Below are 25754 nucleotides of genomic sequence, written 5' to 3' on the forward strand. Positions count from 1 at the left end.
TAGAATAAAATTCAAAAGATGTGAATAGTCTCCAACACTATTTCATAAAAACTGACAGAATACATACAATCGAAGTATGATTCTTTGGAATGCAGTATAATGAAAGCAATCTAACTGAAATGGATTCAATTGAATACAGTTCAATCAAATCCTACTCTATTACAGTATAAAATTATCCTATCGAAAATAGTCCAAGGAATGACAATACAGTATAATCAAGTGAATACATTTGAACGAAATGCAATCAAATTAATCGCAATTGTGCATCGAATACATTTCCAAAGAATACAGTTCAATCGATTGAAATCTAGTACTTTGAACAACTAACAATACAATTCAATATAATGCAATCTAGTGGAATGCAATTGATTGCAATCAAATCTATTGAAATTCAACTTGATAAGAGAAATTTAGTTGTCACATGTTTTAAATTATTGTGTTAATTTATTATTGTTTCATTTCACAGAACGTAATTTAATAAATTGGCTGAGATTGGATATTTCTTGCAGAATAAGTTATGAATATGAGAATGTTTGTATTACAATGTTATTTCACGTATAATAGTAAGAACATTGAACCTCAAAGAACATAAATTCCATGTACAAATCTTGCTTCTTGCTTGGTAAAACCTGATTCAGACTAAAAAATCATACACACACACGTCCAACGAACCCTATCAATGTCGCCCATGGCTAATGTATCGATAATGAATCGAGTTGACCTCAGTCCACTATCAATTCTGTTCGTATATACTTTGAATATAAGAACGTGTCCAGAATTCAAATCGACTAACTTGAATATCATTTCAATTCGAATGCAAATTGCTATGTGGTGTTGTCAACCACGTCAGGAACTTGGTACATTCACAAAGACCAGTCGGCAAGGGGTTACATAAACAACATTTGTTACGGCTAAAACTCGGACATTATAAAGTAGCACGCAATGTGATTGATATCCGCGCACGCTATTGATTTGTCGTGCACGTATTTAATGTGTTGTAGCGAAAGGGATAAAAAATTGTTTGTATTTTTGTTCTCCGGCTGTCAAGCGACTATGAATAAGACGAATTATGCGAGTTTGAACAGGAATGGTAATCATTGCTGAAAACTCTACGTCCTAATAAAAGGAAATCTCGGTTCATTGGTAACTTAAATGCTGCATATCATTAATAATGTCTGATGTTTACGACACACATTCGCCATAGCTTGTTTATGACGGCTAATTACTCGCAAAGTGATGAATGATATTAACGACTATAGAACTTGCAGATTGGGGACATAAACCACGCTGCTCCGAATGAACTTATGAAAGGATTAAAAATGTATAAACTGGCTGGACTTCTTACAGATGATCAGCAGTTAATGCCTCACCTCTAAAGAACGTGCACACAACATTTTCTCATTTTAAAACGCAGGAAGGGAAAACAGATAACTATTATAGTATGGAAAATAATGAATGTTAAGTACTTACCTATGTTCACCGACCACAATTATGCTCTAAAGATGAGATTGAATGACTGACCTTACGGAAGCGAAGGATAAGGAAGACTTGGCGAGAAGAGAGTGTCTGACTTCATCCAGATCTCAGCCTACAAATAAATAAATATAAATAAATAGAGAAACTTATAAAAGTAAGAAAGCAAATAAAAATAAATAAATAAATAAATAAATAAATAAATAAATAAATAAATAAATAAATAAATAAATAAATAAATAAATAAATAAATAAATAAATAAATAAATAAATAAATAAATAAATAAATAAATAAATAAATAAATAATATTATAAAAGTAAACAAGCACATAAATATGTAGACAAATGAATAAGATCATTTTATCTATTACTCAACGACGCTGTTTCAAATGATTACTAATTTAGAATCGGTAGAATTATTGATTGTGCAATTACATTTTGGCGAGATAACTACGAAGAATCGCCATAAAATTACTTCAAATTTGCCATAGAATTAAATAAAACAGATAATCAACCCAAGTAGAATTCAAACCCATGCCTGGATGTAGTCTCGGAGCACGAGTCCCTTCTGTTATCCTAGCTAGTCTATGTTAATGAGTATGAATAAGTTAATAAATGAGTATTGGTAAATTAATAAATATTATAAATTAAAACTAAATTAATAAAAGTGAGTAGTCTAAATAAATATAGGCTATGAATAACGGTAACTGAACAAGTAAATAACTGACTAAATGCAGAAAAAATAAGGTAAACAATACATTCTCTTCTTTATTCTTTCATTACAAGCATTTTGCTGTTTCTCTTCAGTATTCTGCCACTGATGAAATGATCGCTGTAGATCATCTTCGCTTTCAGCAAACAAAACAATGTCGTCTACCTAAGATAAAATTTTTATTTGTTTGTTTCCTATGGAATATCTTTTCTTGGTTTTGACATTCTTAATTATTGAAATAAGTGACTCAAATAGTTGACTCAGTGCAACATGACTGCAAAATAATTTAACATGTTTATATCTCATCAAAAGGCTAAAGCTGTAACAATCTCCCGATTCCCTATAAGATGCAAGTTAGATGTGGATGATAATGTATTTCAGAATTATAATATTTTGGTATAAATATTACAAGATATAGTTGCCTCTCTAATTCTTTTCTATATAGAGTGAACCGTGAGTAATATCGTTAATTTCAGGGTGTTATTCTTTGAGATATTTCGAACAAAAAAGTTTAATACAATTTTGCTCGTTTTTGCTTTCTTTTCTGGATAAAAATTGTTTTATACGAAACATTTCATTGCGTGCTTTGGGAAAACCCTGTTCGTTTTTCAAACTTTTCCTCGATTTTGTAAAATGCACTTCCCAACCTTGTATCATAATATACTATTACAACTTTATCAGCTTATAGAAACGTAGCCACATATCTCGTAGAAATAGTTAAGGAGGCATTTTAAACCAAAACACATCAAGTTTTGACTCATGTAGTGCCGTAGTACTAAATTCAGATACCAAGAGCGCTACATCAGTTGTAGTACAAAAGGCGACTTTCACTGGTGCTGAACGTGCTTGCTGTGTATTTTGGTTTCACGAAACCGCGACTACAGTGCAACGTAATTTTCGTACTCAATATAGTACAGATCCTCCAAGTAGAAATACAATTTATTCCTTGAACAAGTCTTTTGTTGAGACTGGTTGTTCTGTGAGACATGATAAATCTCCAGGTCGCCGGAACTTCCGTTGTTGTTGTTGTTGAACAAGTCAGGGAGAGCTTTACCCGTAGCCCCATAAAATCAACGAGACATGCCTCTCGTGAAATTGGTATAGAACACATGACTAGTGTAATATGTAGCTAGTCGGCGATGTATTCAATGGAGGGGGAAAGGAACTGGCCACACTACTCCATTATCTCCTGGCATAGTTGCCTCATAAGTGGTGCTTTCTTGGCATCACTTGTGAGGTTCAGACCAGTCTTCGGACAGTTGACTAAACAACAACAACATCACGGTTTGGCGGGTACTACGAAAATGTTTACACTTGAAGCCATACAAGCTGGCCATGGTACAACACCTTAGTGATGCAGGCAAAGTCGCTCGTCAGGAAATGTTAAATCGAATAGGAAACCACGAGACATTCCTGGACAACGTCATCTTCAGTGATGAATCAACATTTCATACCAGTGGTAAAGGTGAACACTAAAAAACTGTCGAATCTGGGGTAGCGAAATTCACATGCAACTGTATAACATGTTCGTGGTAGCCCAAAAATTAATGCTTTTTGTGCTCTCAGCAAATGTAAAGTGTATAGCTCGTTCCTTTTCATCTAGAAAACCACAGACGTTTATGTATATCAAGATATATTCCAAATGTTCCTCATTCCGCAGATTGACGAAGATGATCAAAATGGATGCATTCACTTCCAGCAAGATGGGACACTGCCTCACTACCATCACGAGGTTCGTGGGCTACTAGATCGGCGTTTCCCAAGTCATTGGATTGGTCGTACAGGGCCAACTGCATGGATACTTCGCTCATCAGATATTACCCCTCCTGTGGGGGTTCATCAAAGATCTTCTGTACGTTCCTCCTTTACCTGCCGATCTTCCTGAGCTCAGAACTCGAATTACTGCCGCAGTTGCAGAAGTGACTCCCGATCTACTGGCTCGTGTGTGGCAAGAGATTGACTTTAGGTTGGATGTCTACCATATTACAAACGGAAGTCACATCGAAGCAAAATAACTGTTTGGTGGAAATTTGATGTGTTTTGCTTTAAAACGACACCTTAACCATTTCTGTAAGATATGTGGATAAATTTTTATATGTTATATAGTTGTAAAATTCTTTTTGATACACGGTGTATTTTCATATACCTATGAATCCTGATCCTAGTCATCATCCTCCACAATAATGCCCATCCTCACTGTGAAGAATGACGCAAGATATCCTTATTGAACTTGGCTGTGAAGTGCTTCTACATCCTTCATACAGTGAATTTATTGCCATACGCTGTTGAAGGTAAGCTTAGGGGATAAAATAATAATTGCAACGAATTATTTTGTTATGAAAGAAGAGCGAAAATGACTTCATAACCAAAGATGTTCTTTCAATAACGTATGATATTGTCTATTTGCTGACAGGAGTGTTTCGATAAACTAGCGAACTATTTTGATAAACAGAGTTTTATATTTATGTGTTATGTAATGTTCAGAAAAAATTAATGAAGTCTACTTAAAAATTTAAACCAGCCACATATTAGCAACAGAATGATTAAAATGAAATCTTTAAAAACATTCAGGGTAAAAAAAAACTTTGGGAATTCGAGTATTAAACCCACCAAAATTTGAAATTGTTATTCTTCAGGAAGTGGAAGTGTTATAGCTACAAAAAATCATACACAGGATCATTTCTGACGAAGCTGGATCGGATTTTCGATATAACTCAACAAATAGCATTTCTTGTAGTTCAAGAAGGGACATAAGGTTATTAGTGGTGATGGTGATGATGATGACGATGATGATGTTGAGAATAATAATAATAATAATAATAATAACAATAATAATAGTTACAGTAATAATAATAGTAACTATACTATTGAAAATAGGCATCATAATAATAATAATAATAATAATAATAATAATAATAATAATAACAATAATGTCTCTTCATCGAAGTATAGGGTGTTGTTATTGCTATTCAGAGCCAGATAGCACTTAAAAAATTATCTAAAGAAAGCATTTAAAGATCATGGAGTAGAAAAAGTGCAGAAAATGCACCGAAGCGCCTGAGAAAAACCATTAAACAGCAAGAGACTTGTCCTAAAGGAATAACATGTATGCCATGACCCATTGACAAGGATAATTCACTGGAAGTTAACATTTTTTCGCTTAATTATAGAAGAAACTACTATAAATCGAAGTAGGTAACTTCTGACAAACAGGAATTACAAATACTAAAGAAACGGAAGTTAGCACTCTTTCTATAAATTATAGAAGACACTACTATAAATCAAAGTTGTTCACTTCTGACAAACAGGAATTACAAACTCTAAAGAACAGAAGTATAGTTACAGGCACAACAACAATCGGCCAGACATAAAGTTCGTAGATAAGGAAAATAAAACTATTCATCTAATTGATATTATCATACCAAAGACAAGTCATCAGAATACAGAAATCTGGCCGATGAAGTGAAAACTGAACCAATAATAATGATGATGATGATGATGATAATAATAATAATAATAATAATAATAATAATAATAATAACTGCCAAGTCCTTCTCTTTTTCCGAGATTTTCTCCAATTGTAAAGTGAATGTCCTGTGGTACCCTGGAGAATCCTGTAACTCATTTCGCCAAATACCATCTCGCTATTACCAATTTCGTCGACGATAACCTAGTAGTTGATACAAAGTCGTTAAATAACAGATTTAAAAAATATCACATGATGAAAAAATTTAATGTGACAAGAGAATAATTTTATTCTCACCCAAGCTAAAGGAAACCAAAAAAATATTGCAGTCTAAATCTTCCAAGTTGTCCTACTAATGTTTGCTGGTATGAATAGGCCTGTGTTAAATACTAATAAATTCCTCTAAGAAGTTTCATTACCTGTCTGAATCAGCTTTAATATATTTTTTTCAATTATCACTATAATATTAACAAGAAAAGAATTCAGATTATTATTAAAACATACGACACCGTGGGAAAGTTTCAATTCCAAAAATTATAACTACGAGTAAAGTCAGTTATATCAAATATTCGAATTATAGTAATGAGAAAAGCCATAACAGCAGAATTTCGTCTGTATGGGGTAGGGAAAGATTTTGCTTACTTGAGCGAATGGATGGAAATTCCACGCTAAATTTTCAAGGACATATAAAAAAAATAGACTTCAAACATTCGAATTATAATAATGAGAAAAGCCATAACAGCAGAATTTCGTATGTATAGGGTAGGGAACCACTTCTGTTTACTTGAGCGATTGGAGATTCCACGGTAGATTTTCAAGGACATATTAAAAAAAATAGTCTTCACGACAAGTTGGAAATGTGTGCAGGACATGTGGAGTCAATGTGTAATAGCCAAGGGCAGTCGTCAATGTAATAGAATTGTATGTACTATCAGATTTTGTGCTCGTAAGGAAACATAACTCTGTTGATGCAATATATTTTTTTAATTCTGTATTTTGTTTTGCACATAACCGTAAACTAACATCATCCGGATTGTTTTTATCACATCTTTCCTCGTGTATAGATAATTATTGGGAAATACGTCTCCAGGAAAATATGAACAAAAGGTTGAAGATAGCCAATCAAAAGTGGAGAGTAATGTCATGGCTCATATCGCCTCTTGTCTTAATAGATCTCTGTAATTACAGGAACAGCTTTATCTGAAAGGCGAAGGCCAGGATGTTCTAGTGTCTAGGCACGACAGGGAAAGAACCGTGAAATATTTTCTATCTAAAGATGAGGAGGTCCAGAGATGTTCTGAGTACCGTGACACGGGGATCTCCGACCGTCCATCCTGTTGTTAATTTTGGGCTCATGGTTGCCAACTTGACATGATTGCTTCATACATTTATGTAGGAGAGCTTACTATAGGCTATAGGATTATTCAAAGCTTGTAGTCAATAATCATGAAATGGGTTATTTTCTCAATTTACGAAAATAGGAATACAGTATGTGCTTTTGCAGAGTTCGCATGTCGAGATTTTCATGAAAATACACGATTTTAGTAGCCTTTATACAAAAATAATTCTTCCTTAAGCTACCTTTCTGTGTGGATATGTAGGTCTACAGTTATTTCTCCTAAATTATTCGAAGAATTTTATTTATTTTCAATGTATTCCAGACACTTCACCCGAGAATAATGCACACATAATGTAATGGCTTCACGAAGAAATTAACGAGTTGTTATTTCTGGCTTTTGTGGTTCTTTTCCTTACTTTAAGATCATGTGATAAATCAAATGGTATAGACAGTATAAAGCATTTCCTGAAAACTATTATTTGCATAATAAAATTGAATCGTTTATTTCTAAAACGCCACAAGTGACAAAAACAAAACTTTTGGGAAACCAATAAAAAGTGTTTAGTTTCATTAATTTTATTCTAATTGTCAAATTGTATTTAACAAGTAATATTAGTTGCTAAATATGAGGTTTATTTACCATTAGTTGTGTTTTATAATACATATAAAATCCCCCCCCAAAAATTTAATTACGCGTAATTAGGATGTTATAGAGTTTTTCTGACAAACAAACTGAAACTAAGCAAATCATTGCCTTTTTCCAAGTATTAGAGTGAATGAAATTAAATATGAACAAACTTTATAATCTATGAAAAAAACTACATATAGAATCACAAAAAATTAAAATTTTTTTCTGATATCAGGACATAATATTTTTAGTCTTCGCTTCCACTGTCATTACTATCTTTGTTGGTGGTAGACCATGTGTATAGTTCTGTGTAGAATCCTTTCACTTCATCAGGTATGTACTGCAGAATCTTCTTAAGGTCCTCCATTTTTTAACATTGATTGGTAGCCTCGAGCTGTTATAAGCTAGGTCTGTTGGCAGTTCAAACGGTAAATTTTCAGCACAAATATTTTTCTCAGGAATTCGAATGGTGAATACTTCTGGCGGTACAATACTGTTAATGAACTCTTTACAAAGAACTTTACCTTTTTATTCATTGCAGTGAAAAAATCATTCACTTTCGACTAGTTTATTTGAAAAACACTATAAGTGATGCTAGTTGTGGTTTTTTTTACAATAAATGCATATTTTTTTACCAATTTTTTACATGTTACAGTTATGCTATATATAGGGCTTTTATATAAAAAGATGAGCGTACATGCTGACAATCAATATCCACAAAAAACACATTAAAATGTCAGTTGTGTTTTTACAATAAACGATTCAATTATAGTTCCGTTCTAAATTTTTTGAAACAAAACTTATAGGGCGTAAAGTTATACCTATAGGCTAGTATTTTATGAAATTAACAACCTTAATGATCAGGGAAATAGTGAAAAAGAGATGATTTTTCTACAAAATAATATAAAGAATTTTGCCCGCGATCGATAATTTCTTCGGAGAAACATTGCAGAGTTTAGCGATGTAAACGAATTATCATCATCATCATCATCATCATCATCATCATCGTCGTCGTCGTCGTCGTCGTCGTCATCGTCATCGTAATCGTCATCGTCATCGTCATCGTCATCGTCATCGTCATCGTCATCGTCATCGTCATCGTCATCGTCATCGTCATCGTCATCATCATCATCATCCTCAAGGATTAAGCCTCATTAGGTCTATTCCGGTCTCTTGAATTAGAACTGTATTAACCATCTCTTCCTCGGCGTGCCAACATTTCTTATGTCATTCACTCTATAATTTAATACTTACTAATTTTGGAAAGCTATCGTCTTCTATTCATTCCACCTTCTCTTTCAATTATCTCTCTATTGGTGTTCTAGTCTAACAGAATATAGCCAGCAGTAGGCCTACGCCTTAAAACTCTCATTTCTGCTGCTTCGATCTTTCTTTCTTCATTTTTGTTTATTGTCCAAAATTCTGCGCCGTACAATAATATGGAAACGCCATTACTTTGTAAAACTTTTACTTGTTTTCATTCCGAGTATTCTTAAGGTGCATTTTTAATGTACAACATATGTAACTTTATTTATTTATTTTGTTTGCAATGTGTTTGTTTTTGAAGTATGAAATATTGTAGCCCAGATAGTCATAGCAGTTAACCTGGTCTTTCCTTGTAAAATTATCTTCGCTCTTAATATTTTTGATCCTTTAAATGCAAAGATTTTAATTTTTTTGACGGAAACGTTTAGGATGTAACATTTACTTGTGTTGCTTCAATTAAATAAAACTTTTTGTAAATTACCTAATATGGTTAAAGTAATTATAGCCTTTACGGAACGAGAGAAAAATAGAAGTACTTGATTCGTCTATGAAAGCTTGACCTTTTTTATAATTTAGATAGCAATTTTTCGCAGAATTTGCATTTCTCACTCGCCTGAAGTAGGTGATTCTAAAGCGAGGCAAGATACCCATGGTCAGTACCCTATATAAAACGATTATTTAAGACATATTTTGAGATGCTTTTGTCATATTTAGCACGATGTTGTTTTGAAGGTAGAAAAGAAAGAGGCAGAAATTCCATTTTGTAATAGGCCAAGTGAATACTATCATAATTTCACTGTGAATTGTTAATACTTATTATGTAAATTTTAAATATAAATTTCTTTAAATATTAAATTAATAATATTGAAAATGATTTCAATATATGAATTGTTGTTTTATGAAAATTAGTACAAAATTAATTTAGGCCTACATAAGCTACATATTCAAACCATAGAATTTATAAATGAAAAAGTATGTTATTTTTTGGAATATGAAATAATAGGCTATCTGAAGTATAAAGAGGAAAGAAAACATTTATCTTTTTGTTTGGACACATTGTAAACGAGTCAAATTTTGTTTATTTTCAGAACAATAGCCAAAAGTAAACTACAGACTATAATAAATACTGTATGACTGGTAGCATTATAAGAGACAAAAGTTTTGCGGAGCTCATAAAACGAATAAAGAAAAATAAGGTTTAATGTTTAAATAGTGACCTATACAAATATATCTGGAAAGAGAGCTAAAACGGTTCAAACATATCGTTAAAATTGAGATAAGAAGATGGCGACGTGAAGAAGCCTATATGAGTGCAAACCATAATGTAAACCAAGAAAGGGAGACAGTAACTTTCCGTGTGTTTTCATATTGAAGCAAAGCAGCAGGGTATGTCAGTTTAGGAATCACTCTAATGTGAATTTTCTAGCCTCACTTAAAGAAAATGAATAAAGATGATGATAAAAACTAAAATGATTTAGGAACCCCAAAGACTATAGAATCACATGGCATTGTGCAAAAGGATACTCACCACAATAATAGTTCCTCCAAACGGCACTGATATTTAACGTATAAAAAATTTTAAAATTACTAAATACAACGCGTCACCTATCTTACAGTTACACTAGATAAGAATGCGGTGAGCGCATTCACAAGAGACGTCTGTACATAATTTGGAATAGATTCATATAAAATTCCGCTAAAAATTAGCACTGTCCACTGAGAAAATAGGAGTAGATCCTATGTCGGTTTACCAGACCTACGTCGGTTTTGGGTCTTTTCCTTCAGGCCTATAATTTCACAACATCTGACCGTCAATACACGAGTGACCATTAGGATCTAGAAAACAGGAACACAAAAAAAAAAACATAAATTTATACTTACATAAATTACTAATTCTATGTACACCGGTTATTTGTAATAGTGTGATAATAATAATATTTATAAACGTAATATTTGTATATTATTTCAATAGCATTTCTATCTGTTGCAATAGATCAATTTTAAAGAGCAGATATTTTGTATTTTACTGCAATGTCTTAATAATATGTGCCGATTCAGTAACTCTAGAGATGAATATCTATAATAACATAAAATAGTATGGCTGACTGTGTACGATATTTTGTGGACATAGCCTATTTTGACAAATTTGATCGTTGTTACACGATACATATCAAGAAAAAAAATTCATTTAAAATGTCCTAAATCGATTGAAAATATTAATGTGTCCATTTCGAGTACGCACATTCATTGAACAACAGTTAGTGTTACGGTTCCCAGCACAAATGCTTTAAAATGTGCAAACAATACGGCATCAATCGTCTGATTTATGTAAGTGGGTTGACATGTTTAAAAATAGTAGATTAAGTGTTGTGACTAAGTTATGACCAGAAAGACAAATTCAAGTTTCAACACCAACGCTTGAAAAGAATTTTAGTAAGAATTATTGAAGAAGATGTGAAGATAACTATTCAAGATAGTGGATTAACATTGCTTGTAGTCACGGAAAGTGTGCAATCAATTACCCGTAATCGTCTGAATTATCACAAAATATATTCAAGATCGATCTCGAAGGAGATGGCAGAGAACAAAGAAAAGAGGTTTAGGACCTGAAGTTGTTTAAATGTTATTTTTCTGAAAGAAATGAAAGAAATTATGACATGTGATGAAATGTGTATATATTTGTAAGCCAGAAATCAAGTGGTAGAGCATGCAGTGGAGGCATCTATCCTTACCTGTTAAGTAAAAATTCGAATTTCAAGTATCTGCAGGCAAAGTAATGACTATTCTGTTTCGTAATACTGAAGGAATGATTTATTGTGACTTGTTGGAAATAATCGTACCGTGAATAGAAAGTGCTACCAAGACTTCCTGAGAAACAAATGCAGGCAGTGTTACTGCAAAGATGTCGTGGGATACAAAATAGTTTAGGCGTTTTTCTTCTTCAAAACAACGCTCTCGTCCTTACTAATCCAAACTACCATCGAATGCATTGGAAACTAAACTGGGAGATTCTGCCACATCCTCTTTAGAGTTCAAAAGTTACAACATCAGACTGTCACATGTTTGGACCCAGACTAACAAATTTTGATGATAATGATCAAGTAAAAACAGAAATGCAAGACTGGATTTTAAACATCAACATAAAGATTTCTTCTCTGTAGAAAATGGAAAGCTTGTAAAGTAATGGGACAAAAATATACGTTTGGGTAAAATACATAGAAAAGTTATAAAAGCTACAGATTTCTAAAATCAATATCTACTGAATTATTCTAGATTGTATAATATTGAATGACGTGTTATATAAAATATTCAAAAAGTAAAAATTGTGCAGTTTTAACAGTCTAATATTGAAATATATTATAATAAAATACTTGTAATAAAAAATTATTTCACATGTCATCGTCATTTCTGCAATAATATTAAGGAATGTTCTTGAAATTATATATTCGATTTTATTGACATTACAACATATTACAAAAATATAATTTTAAACATTGTGTGAGTTTGTAATTCACTATCAGTGATAGTGGAACTAAATTCCTTAAACAAAATTTGAAAATGAACTTTTTTAAAATCAATATTTTCCAGTTATAATACCCTAGCGATGTACTCTAATAAATCAATTACTAAACAGAAAATGGTATTGTAATTTACTGTCATTTATTAAATTACATTTAAACAAACTTACACGATTTTAAAAGCAATATAAATGTAATTCGATAGAAATGCAATATATTAAAATAAAGTAATTTATAAAGATGAAATGACTCCGTAATTCAGCACCTACTATTTCTTAATAAATTTGTAAAAATATTTTAAAATAAACATTCAGGATTTATTAATAAAATGCAGTATTATATTTTAAAACAATTCTTAAAACAACATATTTCGTAATTCAGTGCCAATTTAAAAATATTTCCTAATTCAATTTTTTCCCTTAAATAATACGTATAAATACTACTTTATAAAATTATATTTGTGGACTATTTTAACAATATTGCACTCTGCTAAAATAAGTAGGTAATTTTTAAACATAAAATGATTTTCTAATCCTTACCATTTCTTTAATGATATTAAAAATGAAAATTTGTATTTGTGGTTCATATTTTAATAGCATTAGCAGTAGAGGTAGTGGTAGTTGTAGTAACTATAGCAGCAGCAGTAGTAGTAGTAATATATCTTTTAATGAAGTAATTTTATAAACAAAATACTTTTGCAATATAGTACAATTTTTTGAAGATACTTTTAAAGAGAATTTTCTAAAACTTACAAAGTACCCAGATGAAATGTAATAAGGACGAATAAAGAAATAAGTATTTTAATAAAATATAACTTATATTATGTCTTTGTGAAAGTCTTATTCACATGAAAAACTTCCATTTTTCTGAAGGGAATTTAGCGGCCGATAATTTTCAATCTATACAACTAAGAATTTCTTGGGAACACTGCAACAACCAATGATGATGATGATGGTGATGATGGCAATAATAATAATAATAATAATAATAATAATAATAATAATAATAATAATAATAATAATTTTTTCGACGTGAAGTTATATTGAAGATTTATAGTCTAGTGAGCAAAAATATAATTTAGAAAATCTCTTTGTAAACGTTGATGGTAAACACCGGTATTGTTATTAAATTTTTTACAATTATGAAATTGATGTCTCGCAGATATTTGGATGGAAGATGAATAACGGTTTATAATTTACGTCCCTTTATCTAAAATAGGAAGATGAAATATTCTATTAGTTCTGTGACGAACATAAAGGCATGCTTTGCTTCAACATGGAAGGGAGGGGGTCAACTTTAACCGAACCGATGCGAATGGACTAGATCCAGCCAGCAGTATATCGACATACGAATTAATCTTTGGATGGCGATTCGTTCTTCTATTGAATTTCCCCGTCAGAGTTCTTTTATACTATTCGGAAGTCGTTCCCGATTGAAAGAAGAATAGGACGCGTCCTAGGAGTGCGGCTTTATACCATTGTGTAGAATAACAATGATTCATCTCGTTAAGTTTGAAGCTTCAAAAAAAGAAGGTATAAAGTATTGTTGTATCGAAATATAACTAGGTACCTCACTCCATTATGAAGAACCAAGCGTTAAATACGCTGAAGTTGACAATTTTACCTTAGTTAACACTCTGATTCATTAAAATTTATTTTAAAATAATAGACATCTACGTCAAAATAACTTGAATAAAATTGCAGTAGTTTTCAAATTTCAATTTTTGACATTGAAGCTCTAAATAAAAAGAAGCTGCTGGCATAAAAAAAACCATAGGTATGTCAACTTGCGATTTTTGAAGTATCTCCACACTTCAGTTCTTTGTATTACTATTAATAGTTAAATTTGTGTTATTTAATTATGATTCGAAAAACATGCTTAAATTGAACAATGTATTATATATTCGAACAAGAATATAAACTTTCATTTTCTGCGTTGTTACAATCCACCAAAAAGTAAGACATCCAACTTCATCGATAAAATATGTGGTTCTAATCGTTTAGATAAAAATTTGTTTTTGTTGGGTTCAACGAAATTATTGTCTCTTCTATGTACGCAATTGATCAATTTTCCTTATTTATTAGCAGGAAGCGCATTTTCGTTCCCAAACAAGTTAGGGAAGTTATCGGTTAGTACATCCTGGCCGTTCAGATTTCAAACTCTGACGCTAAATGCTTACATCAGGACGCTACGAAAGGTATAGTTCAGTACATAATAATGGATCATGACAACTGTAATTGGGATTGCTAGTGTAAATTTAAATGTCAGTCAAGCTACTTTTTAACCACATAAACGCGCTAAAACTTCGAAACTAGCGTTCTACAAAACATTAGTGCTACATATGACAGAAAATAAGTTATAATTAATACTGACCTAGTATATAGAATATATATTATACAACATAATAATAAACATGATACACATTAACTAGTCTATATGCAATATATGCAATTAATTCATGTAACAAAATCAGTTGCGTTACGGTGAACAAAACATATATTCTGAGATTATGAAATTCATATCTTTTACCATAATTGTCAGTAAAAAATTTGTTTTAGCTAAGAAAATGTTCTTCCTACGTTCCGTGACATTACAGAAACACAATTACAATAACAAAAATCAATATACAAATTAGCGATATTTATATTTTACACAATATATGTAAATAATTCATTTATTAAAACCTATACGTGTTGCAGTGAACGGAAACATGTATTCTGAAGTTATGAAATGCAAATCTTTTACTAACGTCACATAAAATTTGTTTAAACTGAGAGCATGTTCTTTCTACGTCACATGACATTACAGGGGCATATTTGTAATACATTACATCACAGCACAGATCATCATTTCACATAAATCACAGTATGTTTCCATTTATTATGCTGAAATAGTCCTTCCGAAATTCGAATATAATCAACTGTAACGTAGATCTTGCTGGAGGTATTCTTTTGAAAGAAAGAAAATAAAGAAGAAATAAATATTGCAAATTTTTTAAATTAATTTAGGCTCTAGCGACATTGGAATGGGCAAACTTGTGTTCAGAAACGAGCCCACTTAGAAAATTATTTAAAAAATACAGATCAAAATTAAACACAATATAACATAGATTGATAAATTAAAATAATACATCTTGATTACACAACTTTTAACACTGTACCACTTCGGAATATGTATTATATGACTTTCTTGTGTTAAATTAGATCGTACCTGGTTTACATGTTTCGATCTATTATGGGTCATCCTCAGAACTGGTCGTTGTTGGTCTTGGCGTCTCTTGTTTTGTTTCCTGTGAGGGTGTGTTTGTGTGTCTTTGACTCCACATTACACCAGACAAACACACCCTCACAGGAAAAAAACAAGAGGCGCCAAGACCAACAACGACCAGTTCTGAGGATGACAATATCCAAAGTAGGGCAGTTTTGGTGATAAGAATGTGAGAAAGTGAATTTTCGAAATTAATTTTTGAGCATAAAAATTATTTCTCTTTATACTTTATGTAATGAACAGGAGCGCATTTATGTTCCCAAACGTACAGCGGATCGAGCAGTTTCTTCTAGTACATCTATTACGACACGTGTATGCATTAGCAGGGTCGAATTGCAAACAGGTAGGCCCATGCATAGACTATGAATCATAGTATAGGCCTAATACAGACGCTCCATCGTCCTTTGATTACAATCATAGCTTGATTGGGGTATCATAGCTTGACTGTGAAACTTCCTATTTTGCAGAAGAGAACTGTAAGGATCATTTGTGGATCTCCTTTAAGATTGCACTGTAAACCACTTTTTATTAAGTTGGGTATACTTACTTTGCCATCGTTACATGTTTTAAGCTGCCTCCTTTATATGAAGAAAAAGGTTTTAAATTCAACTGCTAATTGAGGACCGTTTTTGCAAAACTTGCTAACTGCAAAATTTGCAAAATTGAGATTTTGATGGATTCGTTAACATAAGGCAGGCCTCTACATGATGTTCAAGGCGTTTTAGTAAAATTGGGTTATTTCTCTTCATTTTAGCGTGTCAAAGTGTAATTGTTTTTTCAAAACTTGCTTTCTGGTATAAGTGAGAGTTACAGCAAAACTTGCTTACTTGCTTGCTTTTGTCTCTCCTGTAAAATTTAGTTTTTCCAGTTAGCAAGTTTTTCAAAAACGGTCCTCAATTGTTACCTTCATGATTATTCTACCCTTAATAGAAATAATATTTAAATTATCCTAATAAGAATAAATTTAGTATCACTCAAGACAGTTTTGATATGGTTCCAGTAAGACTTTATAATAGATAATCTTCTTGTGTAAAGGACCTTCTTTTCAAGTATTTAAAAGGTCGCTCAAAACTAAATTGAAGGCAAATCCTCTTTATGGCCTTGAGGAATATTTTAATATTAATTAGTAGTACCTTTTGTTTTGACGTTGCTATACATTTTTTAATGTCTCCAGCATGAAATGTCTGTTTGTCTGTTTGTCTATCTATCTACAAAGGCATTTTCTGAAAAATAAATTATCCTCATGTTTCTCCGCTCCTCCGGTAAGCGAGACGCAAGGTTCTTTAGTTAAACCATTGGATTTCTATTGAGGAAACTTCAATTCAACCTTCAACCATTCTGAATATTTCACCAGAAACCTGTCTTTTTCGTCTTGCACAATTTCAATCTTTTCTTAAAACTATTAATAAAATAACAAATAGATTTCTTAATTCCCTTAAAAACGCTCTGCGAACACTCTTTTATTTATAATCTAGTCAAAACATAGGCCTACCATGTAATGATTCTAAAGAACTTTTCTTCTCGAGAATTAATTCAAGTAGGCCTAACTCTTCAGAAGTCACCGCAGGTCGCTTTTTCTGGCCGTCACTTAAAATAAAAAATAAATATAATTTGAAAAAAGGCCTGTGTTTGCAGTTAAACCGCAATAAAGGATTTAAAGACCAAATATTGTTTTGTATATTGGTCACAAAAAATCCGTGTGAGTAAGTGCCGATTTTTTTTTAAATATCAGTGTAAAAATAATCTTCATGGCCGAAAATGTAGGCTAATTTTCAATTCAATATTTGGAATATTATCATTTCATTTCTAACATGGAGTAAATAAATTAAACTTTATATAGACCAAAAGTACAGAGACCCTTGGGCAGATGTTCCACGTGAAATTAAAATATATATATATATATATATATATATATATATATATATATATATATATATATATATATATTGTGACAGTGACGTGAGATTCGAACTCACGACCAGCGTCCCGCAAGAAAGCAGGTCGCGCGGGCTTCACGGAGCACTGAGGGACGGCGCGCGGCGGGGAAAGGGCCTACGCGGCGAGAGAGTGGAGAGAGAGTGCGCGCGCAACTGCTGCGTACGGAGTAAAGGGGGCACGGACCCTCCCGACTCTTCGAGAAGTCCGTCGAAGTGGAGATATCCAGATAATTCTCTGCACACCTGTAGAAATTTCTCGCAACTATGATTTCGCTATAAAAGAAGAAACGCCAGCGAACTCGAGCAGTTTTTCAGTTATTCAGTCAGTGAGTAAGCCAGAGCAAGCAAGCCAGTCTTGTGTGCCGGAGTTCGACTCGAGTGTGCGTCCGCAACTGTATCAGCATCCGAAGGCCTGAGTTCGAGTGCAGTGGACCGCAGTTGGAGGGACCTGAGTTCGAGTGCAGTGGACCGCAGTTGGAGGGACCTGAGTTCGAGTACAGTGAACTGTCTCTGAAGGTCTGTGGTTCGAGATACTGTGAACTCGAGTGACTGAGCTAGAAGAACTGTGAACTGAGAACTGATAGTTCTGATTTGTAAATAGTGCTTTGTAAATATTAGTTAAGATTAATAGTTCATTGTTGTTCGTAATAGTCCAAGTAAATTGTCATTGCTGTCAGTGGAGTGCTATAACGAATACTGTGTTGAGTGAAAATTCTATTGTTGACGAGAGCGTTTAAGGTGAATTGTAGAAAGGAATTATTGTTGGAAGAATAAAATTCCATTGTTGAGTTGAAATAAATTCACAATATATATTTTGCTTAAGCACAACACATAACAATCTTTCCTCGCATCAAATTCCGCTATGTATTTACTGTTGTTAATCTTTCCGAATCCGTTTCTACGTTACGGATTTCAAATCAGATATCTGGTTAGTGTTTACAGAGTAGAAACACCAACTTCCAGATAGATTGAGATTCTGACCCACAGTGCGTTTCCGTGGACAGAATTTCAGACATGTTTGCAAATAGATAGTGAAAGAAAGCCACCATCTTTTCCCGTACTTCCACAATAGTTGTTAGTAGATTATCAATAAAGATGAACTTCTTTAACATACCTCATACGTAGGTGCCGGGTGGTGTAAGGTCAGTTGAATGCGATGGATAAAGAAAATTTGTTCCACGGAAAATTATACGCTTCCCGAACTTATCAACAACTTGTAACGCAATCCTATTATTCGGAGGATGCTTGTGAAACATGTCGCGGAATTTGGGTCATTTACACGTCCAAGTCCGAATGAACGGAAATTATACTGAACAACAAATTAGTTTTCCTCTGCAGTGAGAATCATAATTGCAGCACTAATTGCAAGCACTGAATCTACAATATATCTAATTACACTGGCAAATGAAAGCATACTCGGTTACTGGGCAAACATGCGCAGCAGCCGAACGAAATTCAGTACTGTTTGCTTTTGCGCATATTAGATTATTATCGTATCTGTTACATATTTTGAGAAAGTTGCCTCGTTATAAATAATTACATATAAACAATACATAACAATTTTGTTGGATACTACTTATTTTGTCCCGCGCCGTGGCGTCTTGCTCTAAGGCATCCTATCTGGGACTCGCGTTACGGAATGCGCGCTGGTCGAATCCTCATGGGGGAAGAAATTATCTCATGAAATTTCGGTCAGTGTATGGGACCGGTGCCCACCCAGTATCATGATGCAATTGGGGAGCTATGATAGGGCGCTCCACTCTGGTTGGATTATCGTCCACCTCTGCTTCGACATGTGGCCGTGAGGCCAGCAGCTGACTGGTCGGTCTTGGACCTTCATGGGTTGTAGCGCCACGGATTATTACTTATTATTAGAACTTATTTTAACTAAATATTTACAATTCTGCGGTGGCTCAGGGGACAAGGCATCATGTGCAACACTTTGAGCTCCCTGCTCTCTTTCTGTGTTAGCAATCAGTGCAAACTCAGGAAGCTTTCAACACAGCGACGCTCTCGATAAGGATATGTGGGGCTAATTAATGCATCGGTATGCGGGCAGGCGACGCCCGGTTGTTGGATTGTAATTTATGCGGCGAGCCTACTCCACAAATTAAGCTTGGTAACGATTGTGACGGAGCGAGGGCGCGGGTCGCAATGTTTCTACTATTGTCTTCCCCAAATCTCGAGTGGGACGGAGACGACCAGCGGGAGGCATGTGTAACCAGCTCCAGAAATTCATTTACATAGGCGTTCACAACAGATCGCTCCAACAGGAAGTTATTAAGCTCCATTACGCCAAGTAATGGGTGGATGATGTATTTATTATGTAAGAGAATTTAATGAAATCAGTAGCGTTGGCTAGATTTCATTCGTGGGAGAAGACCAACAATGGTCACTGTTTCATTTTTCATTGTTTGGAAAAGGCTCACTGTAAGACTAAACACAGTCCAGTAGGGAAAAAGATTTTCAAGGTGAGGATTATTTTTACACTGACTAATTATAACTGCGCCACTAACTCATGTGTCTAATTCTTAATTCTGTAACTCACTCACGCGAAAAAATATTCGCTCAATCACTCGAAAAAACATTCGCTCAGTCAATCACGAAAATACCATTCAATCACTCGCGAAAACAGTCACTCAATCATTCGCGAAAACAGTCATTCGTTGACTCACATAACACTCTATCACTCACGAAAGCTATTACTCAATCACTCATGGAAAACACTTAACCACTCACGATAACAATCAATCACTCAATGACTCAGAAAACATTCAATCACTCATGAAAACTCTCATTCAATTACTCACGAAAACACCTACTCAATCACCCACAAAATACTCACTCACTCACTCACTCACTCACTCACTCACTCACTCACTCACTCACTCACTCACTCACTTACTCACTCACTCACTCACTCGAAAAAACATTCGCTCAATCAGTCACGAAAACACCATTCAATCACTCGTGAAAACAGTCACTCACTCACGGAAAACACTTAGCCACTCACTCACTCACTCACTCACTCACTCACTCACTCACTCACTCACTCACTCACTCACTCACTCACTCACTCACGAAAAGTCACTCAATGACTCAGAAAACATTCAATCACTCATAAACACTCACTCACTCACAGACACGCAAATACTCGTAGCCTACTCACGAAAACATTTACTCACTTATTACCTAACACTCATGCACACAAACGTTTACTCTCAAAATCATTCACTCACGCAAACAAACATGGGTGTACGCACGCACGCACGCACGCACGGTAATACAGTAATACCAACTCGTTCATGCTTATTCTCACACAAACTTCATCATTCAATAACAGCTCAATAATTTATAAGAGGACCGCAGAATTTTAAAGATCCTTTAAGATGCTTATTACCTGCAAGAAATGAGTTACTCAATGAATGTCAAAACATTCAAACACTCACGAAAATACTCACTCAGTCATTCACGAATACACTTATTCAATTACTCGCGAAAACAGTTACTCAATGATTTACAGAACACTCTTCAGATTTCAATAAGTCTCCACGCTGAGTGCCTTTTAATTTGAATAACTGTATACATTTAATGAAATTTAAGGAGAACTATAACAGCCAAATACGCCAATTTTTTTTTCTAAATATTCGTAAAGCATGAAGGAGAATTTTAATAAGCTGAATATGAATTATACTTTTGAAATATGGAACGTTCCTCTTGTCCGTTTATAGTCATCCCAATTTAGAAATTAATTTTTACAACTTCATAATTCTCAATAAAACAAGGTGAAAATATGTACGCTTTTAAAAACATAGGCTATTATTACTAATTACTCAGAGGTGACACAATCATCATTTATACCATCTGTATTATGAAATGCATTAGGCTAACACATGTAGTTGAAGAGAGCTCTTATAAAACACGTTGAACTAAATTTAGCCCGTGGAAGGGATGTTTTAATAAATAACTCGCAAAAAAATTTTTTTTGACTCATCTATGAGAAAAAAACTGGAAAAAGAAAACGAATGAGTTGAATTATGGACTATACATGTATAACACAGCCTATTACAGAGGAGGCACTTCACTTAACCCAGTTCTTTAAACTGAGGCAGGGGTTATAAATTCAATATGTAAGCAGAAAACAACTATAATACAACTTTCCGCTTCATTTACACCGTAAAAATAGACGTAGAAGGAAATGAGCTATGAGCTATCGCACCTAAGTTGCGGGTCATGATATTTAATTGATTTATTAACTATGTTTTGTGAACTTATTTTAAAATAAACGAGGTTGTGCGAAGAACAAAGAGACAAATATACGCACAATATCGTCATTTCTAGGACGTCGTAAACTTATCCCCCTCCTCCGCCCAGACATTGCATCACGTTATGAAGACTTACAGGATAGGCAAACAATAATTTCATTTATTTTAATTTTTATACCATGTTTAAACGAAACGGACTACATGAAATATTCTAATACTGCAAAATTAGTACCAGAATTTTTATACGCATAATTTAAACGTCTTTAAAACTGAAAGTATGCATTCTAAGCAAACTGTCTGTGTCCGGCCGTACGTCCACCCAGCAAGTCTATTCGTACAGAAATTACTTAATGAATTCCAATATTATAGAAAAATATCACGAAAATGACACGAGCCTACAGTCCTAGAAAAACATTTTGTCGCATTTATTAATAGGCTACATCCGCCTACCATAACAGATGACCATGTAGGTCCGGAAAACAATTTCACAAAAAATACATATATGAAATAGACAGAAATAAGAAATATATCAATACAATATATAATAATCATAGTACAACATGCAATTTAGAAAATTTAGAAATTTAAACGTTATATAAATGATTATGTAAAATGCCTATGAATTTCTTTCAGATATTTAAACAAATATTTTCAATATCTTGGGCCGTCATATCATATTGTTTTAAAATGTCAGTAGTATAACATATATGCAGGCCTACGCCAATCAGCGGGCACCAAAAAGCAAACCCCTCACCTCCCATGTATAATCAATTGCATTATACTTTTCGCTCAAGTGAGGAACACATGAACGAGCGACCTGGTTCACAAGAGGACTAGTTGAGGTAATAAAATTAATTTTGATTCGTTGTATATCTGATCGTGCGCACTGCCTCCTTATTGGAACTAATAAAGTATCCGTGTGACAAAACTTTTTTTCTAAGACTGTAGGCCCAACATAGGCGAGTCAGTAAGTTACAAATTGAAATAGCGACTTACATTGAGGCTCTTGAAGCTATCAGCGCTAGATAGTATTATCCAGGTGTCAAAGTGATCGATGTGCACACAAGTGAAACAAAGAAGCAGCAATTTCAAGATGGCGGCGTCTCTGCACGAGTGTGTCATTGTCGAGCAGCGTTCTGTTTTGCAATTTTTCTGGACAATTGGATACAGAAGTTCTCTGAAGGGAAGACAGAGTCAGTCAGCCAGTGGAGATTGTCACGAAGGCAAATGTGCAACAGGTACAGATCGAGAGGCAAAACGAGGCGAGGCATGTGAGCTAAGCGAGAGGGGAAGGGATGGGAAATCATAAACGAAGTTTGTTTGGGTTTGGTTAATATTAGACGAAACTACCGATATGGAAGTTCAGCTCAGACTAAAACATACCTTCCTCTCCATACCTACTAGTGCTATAGCCATTGCGCGTGATGAGGTCACAGGACAGGTCTTTCCTCCTCTAATATAGGCGACTTGATCTGGATATACAAGATTATGCAATCCCAAATAGTCACACATGATCGAGTCTTGCGTGCATCATTACGAGCCCGAGATAAAGCGTGCATCAGTGCTAGAGACCTTTATTATGATTGGTATGTAGACTTACTCGTATAATATAGCTATCTAAGAACAATTACATGCAGTGCTGTAGTTGGAAAAAAAAAATTAAGTGGAACTCACCTTGCAGTCTATTTCATAAGGCCTCAGATTGTCTCATATATAATTTCTTTCACTGGCTGTCGCTTCCTACATGCTGTTTCATCTGCTATCTCGCAACCACAATAGTTATTTGTTCATCGCTTAGCGAGAGAAAATTTCAATTGGTGATACTGGAAATTGACTACTACAGAGGTTTCTTGAGACTAATTTCACCTTAATACAACAGAGTGCATTCTCTGTCTGCGTGCATAGCTCTGGACTTTGTAATATTAACATCTAAGGCCTTTTTAGCAGAGCGTGTTTCTGTTTAACGGAAGCCTATCGTAAATTGAAATTTGCTTGAATACTGAACCCGATAAAGAAAACAGAATCTTTTACCAATAAATATTTAGATAGAATTAAAAGGTTATTTTTGTAGGAACGGTGAATTCATATTAATTTTTAACCGGAACGGTTATGTCCAATTAAAATTTTAACCGGAACTGCGTACTTGTGCTTGTGTAAAATTTTTGCCAAGTGTTCTCCATGAAGGTTATCTCTAGTTCCAAAAATATATGTCACGATATTCTGTTTCAAACGTCATTACTATTTTATGAAAACATGAAAAATTCCAACTTAAATTCCCAATAGTTTCAAAGAAAAAATTGATACTTATAAAAAAGACTGTGCTATGAGAAGCTCGGAGGGCAAAGGCCAGTTGGAATTTTCCGGTCTCTAATCGGGTCAAAAACCCTGAAAGAATTGATATTTAACTCTTGCGGTGAATTTCTGTCAAGTCCGGAGAGCCTAATTAGTCAACTCCACTTTCCTCACCTCCACGCTAGGGCTCCTTGAGATCTTTTAAGATGCGAAAGAGAGAGAGTAGTGTGTGGAAAGCAACGGGAAGCTACCGCATCTATCTTTCCCAAACAGAAACAGCAAACATAGCATGGTGAGGATGTGGATAGAGAAGAATGGAGTGTGTGAAATGGACAGACAGAATAAGAAATAAAGCTATGTTGTAAGGAGCCGGTGAAGGAAGAATGATGCTGAAACTGATCAGGAAGAGGAAAGGGGATTGGTTGGGTCACTGGCTGAGAAGAAATAGCTTATTGAAAGGAATAGTGAATGGAAGAAGAATTCGGGACAGAAGAAATCAGATGATATATGACATTAAGATATATGCATCATATATAGAGACAACGAGGAAGGCAGAAAATAGGAAAGATGGAGAGTGCTGGTTTACAGTGAAAGACCTGCCCATGGCTATGAATAATTGAATGAATAAGATCGAATTTAAGAAGTGAAAATATGACAGATACCAAAAAAATCTATGGCAATATGATTGTATACACTGTCATATACATAGTATATTTTCTCACTATCAGAGACTGGGAAAATATGAAATTTCATATTATAAACCATTGCTGCTAGCGGTTTGGGAACAAGGACTTTCACGATTTAGCCGACTTGGTATATAGGCCTATAGAATGGAATTAATGCCAAAAATTGTGATGACAATAAAATGACAACCAATAACTATTTTAGGCAGTCTGTTAATTTTAATATTCAAGTAAATATTGACATTTTATTCATAACTGTAGAATACAAGGTTCACACATATAATACAGTAGGCCTATTTAAAGTAGATATTCGAATTAGGAAGTATTTTCCATCTTTTTTACATCATGCAAACATAATGATAGTCTATAGCCATTTCATGCAATTTGTCAATACTTTTACCTACATCAAGCGTTACATTCAATGGTTTTTAATATTTATTCATCGATGTTATTATTCACAATTGTAGAACAAAGTTCTCACACACAATATAGTGCTTATATATTTTATATTACATACTGTAGATAAGTTTAACATAAACACACTCCATATTTTCTATAAAATACAATTGCATCACAAACATTGTTATCATACATTGATTTTAACTTTTGATTTTGATATTTAATATTGTTATTCCAGCCTGATGATGCCCCAGGAGGGCGAAAAAGTTTGTACTTGTAATAAAAGGCATATAAATGTTACGTAAAATTATAATTAAAACAGTTATAATGTAACTTTGTTGTAGTCTATATATTTCTTGTTAAGCCATTAAGATTGATTACTTCAAATTACTGATAAAAGTACAGTATATACTGCTCCAAATGGTTTAGAAACGAAGATAATTTAGCATTGAAATTGTAATTATTTCATATTTACACATTTTTCCAAAATAAATTTTATATTTTCGTAT

At 33.7% G+C, this 25754-nt stretch overlaps 1 protein-coding gene across 2 annotated transcripts in view; it reads left to right on the forward strand.

The window, feature by feature from the left end:
- LOC138700510 (forkhead box protein B1-like) overlaps positions 1-25754 on the forward strand; it is a 394224-nt gene that overhangs the window by 79299 nt on the left and 289171 nt on the right. Inside the window, exon 2 of one of the 2 annotated variants that reach the window (XM_069827119.1) lies at positions 3846-4242. The exons of the other annotated variant lie outside the window; for it this stretch is intronic. The gene's annotated coding sequence lies outside the window, so the exon portion shown is untranslated. Of the gene's footprint in view, positions 1-3845; positions 4243-25754 lie in introns of those variants that run through there. 2 annotated transcript variants of the gene reach the window in all.

Source organism: Periplaneta americana, chromosome 1 (assembly GCF_040183065.1).
Source record: "Periplaneta americana isolate PAMFEO1 chromosome 1, P.americana_PAMFEO1_priV1, whole genome shotgun sequence".
Taxonomy (NCBI): domain Eukaryota; kingdom Metazoa; phylum Arthropoda; class Insecta; order Blattodea; family Blattidae; genus Periplaneta; species Periplaneta americana.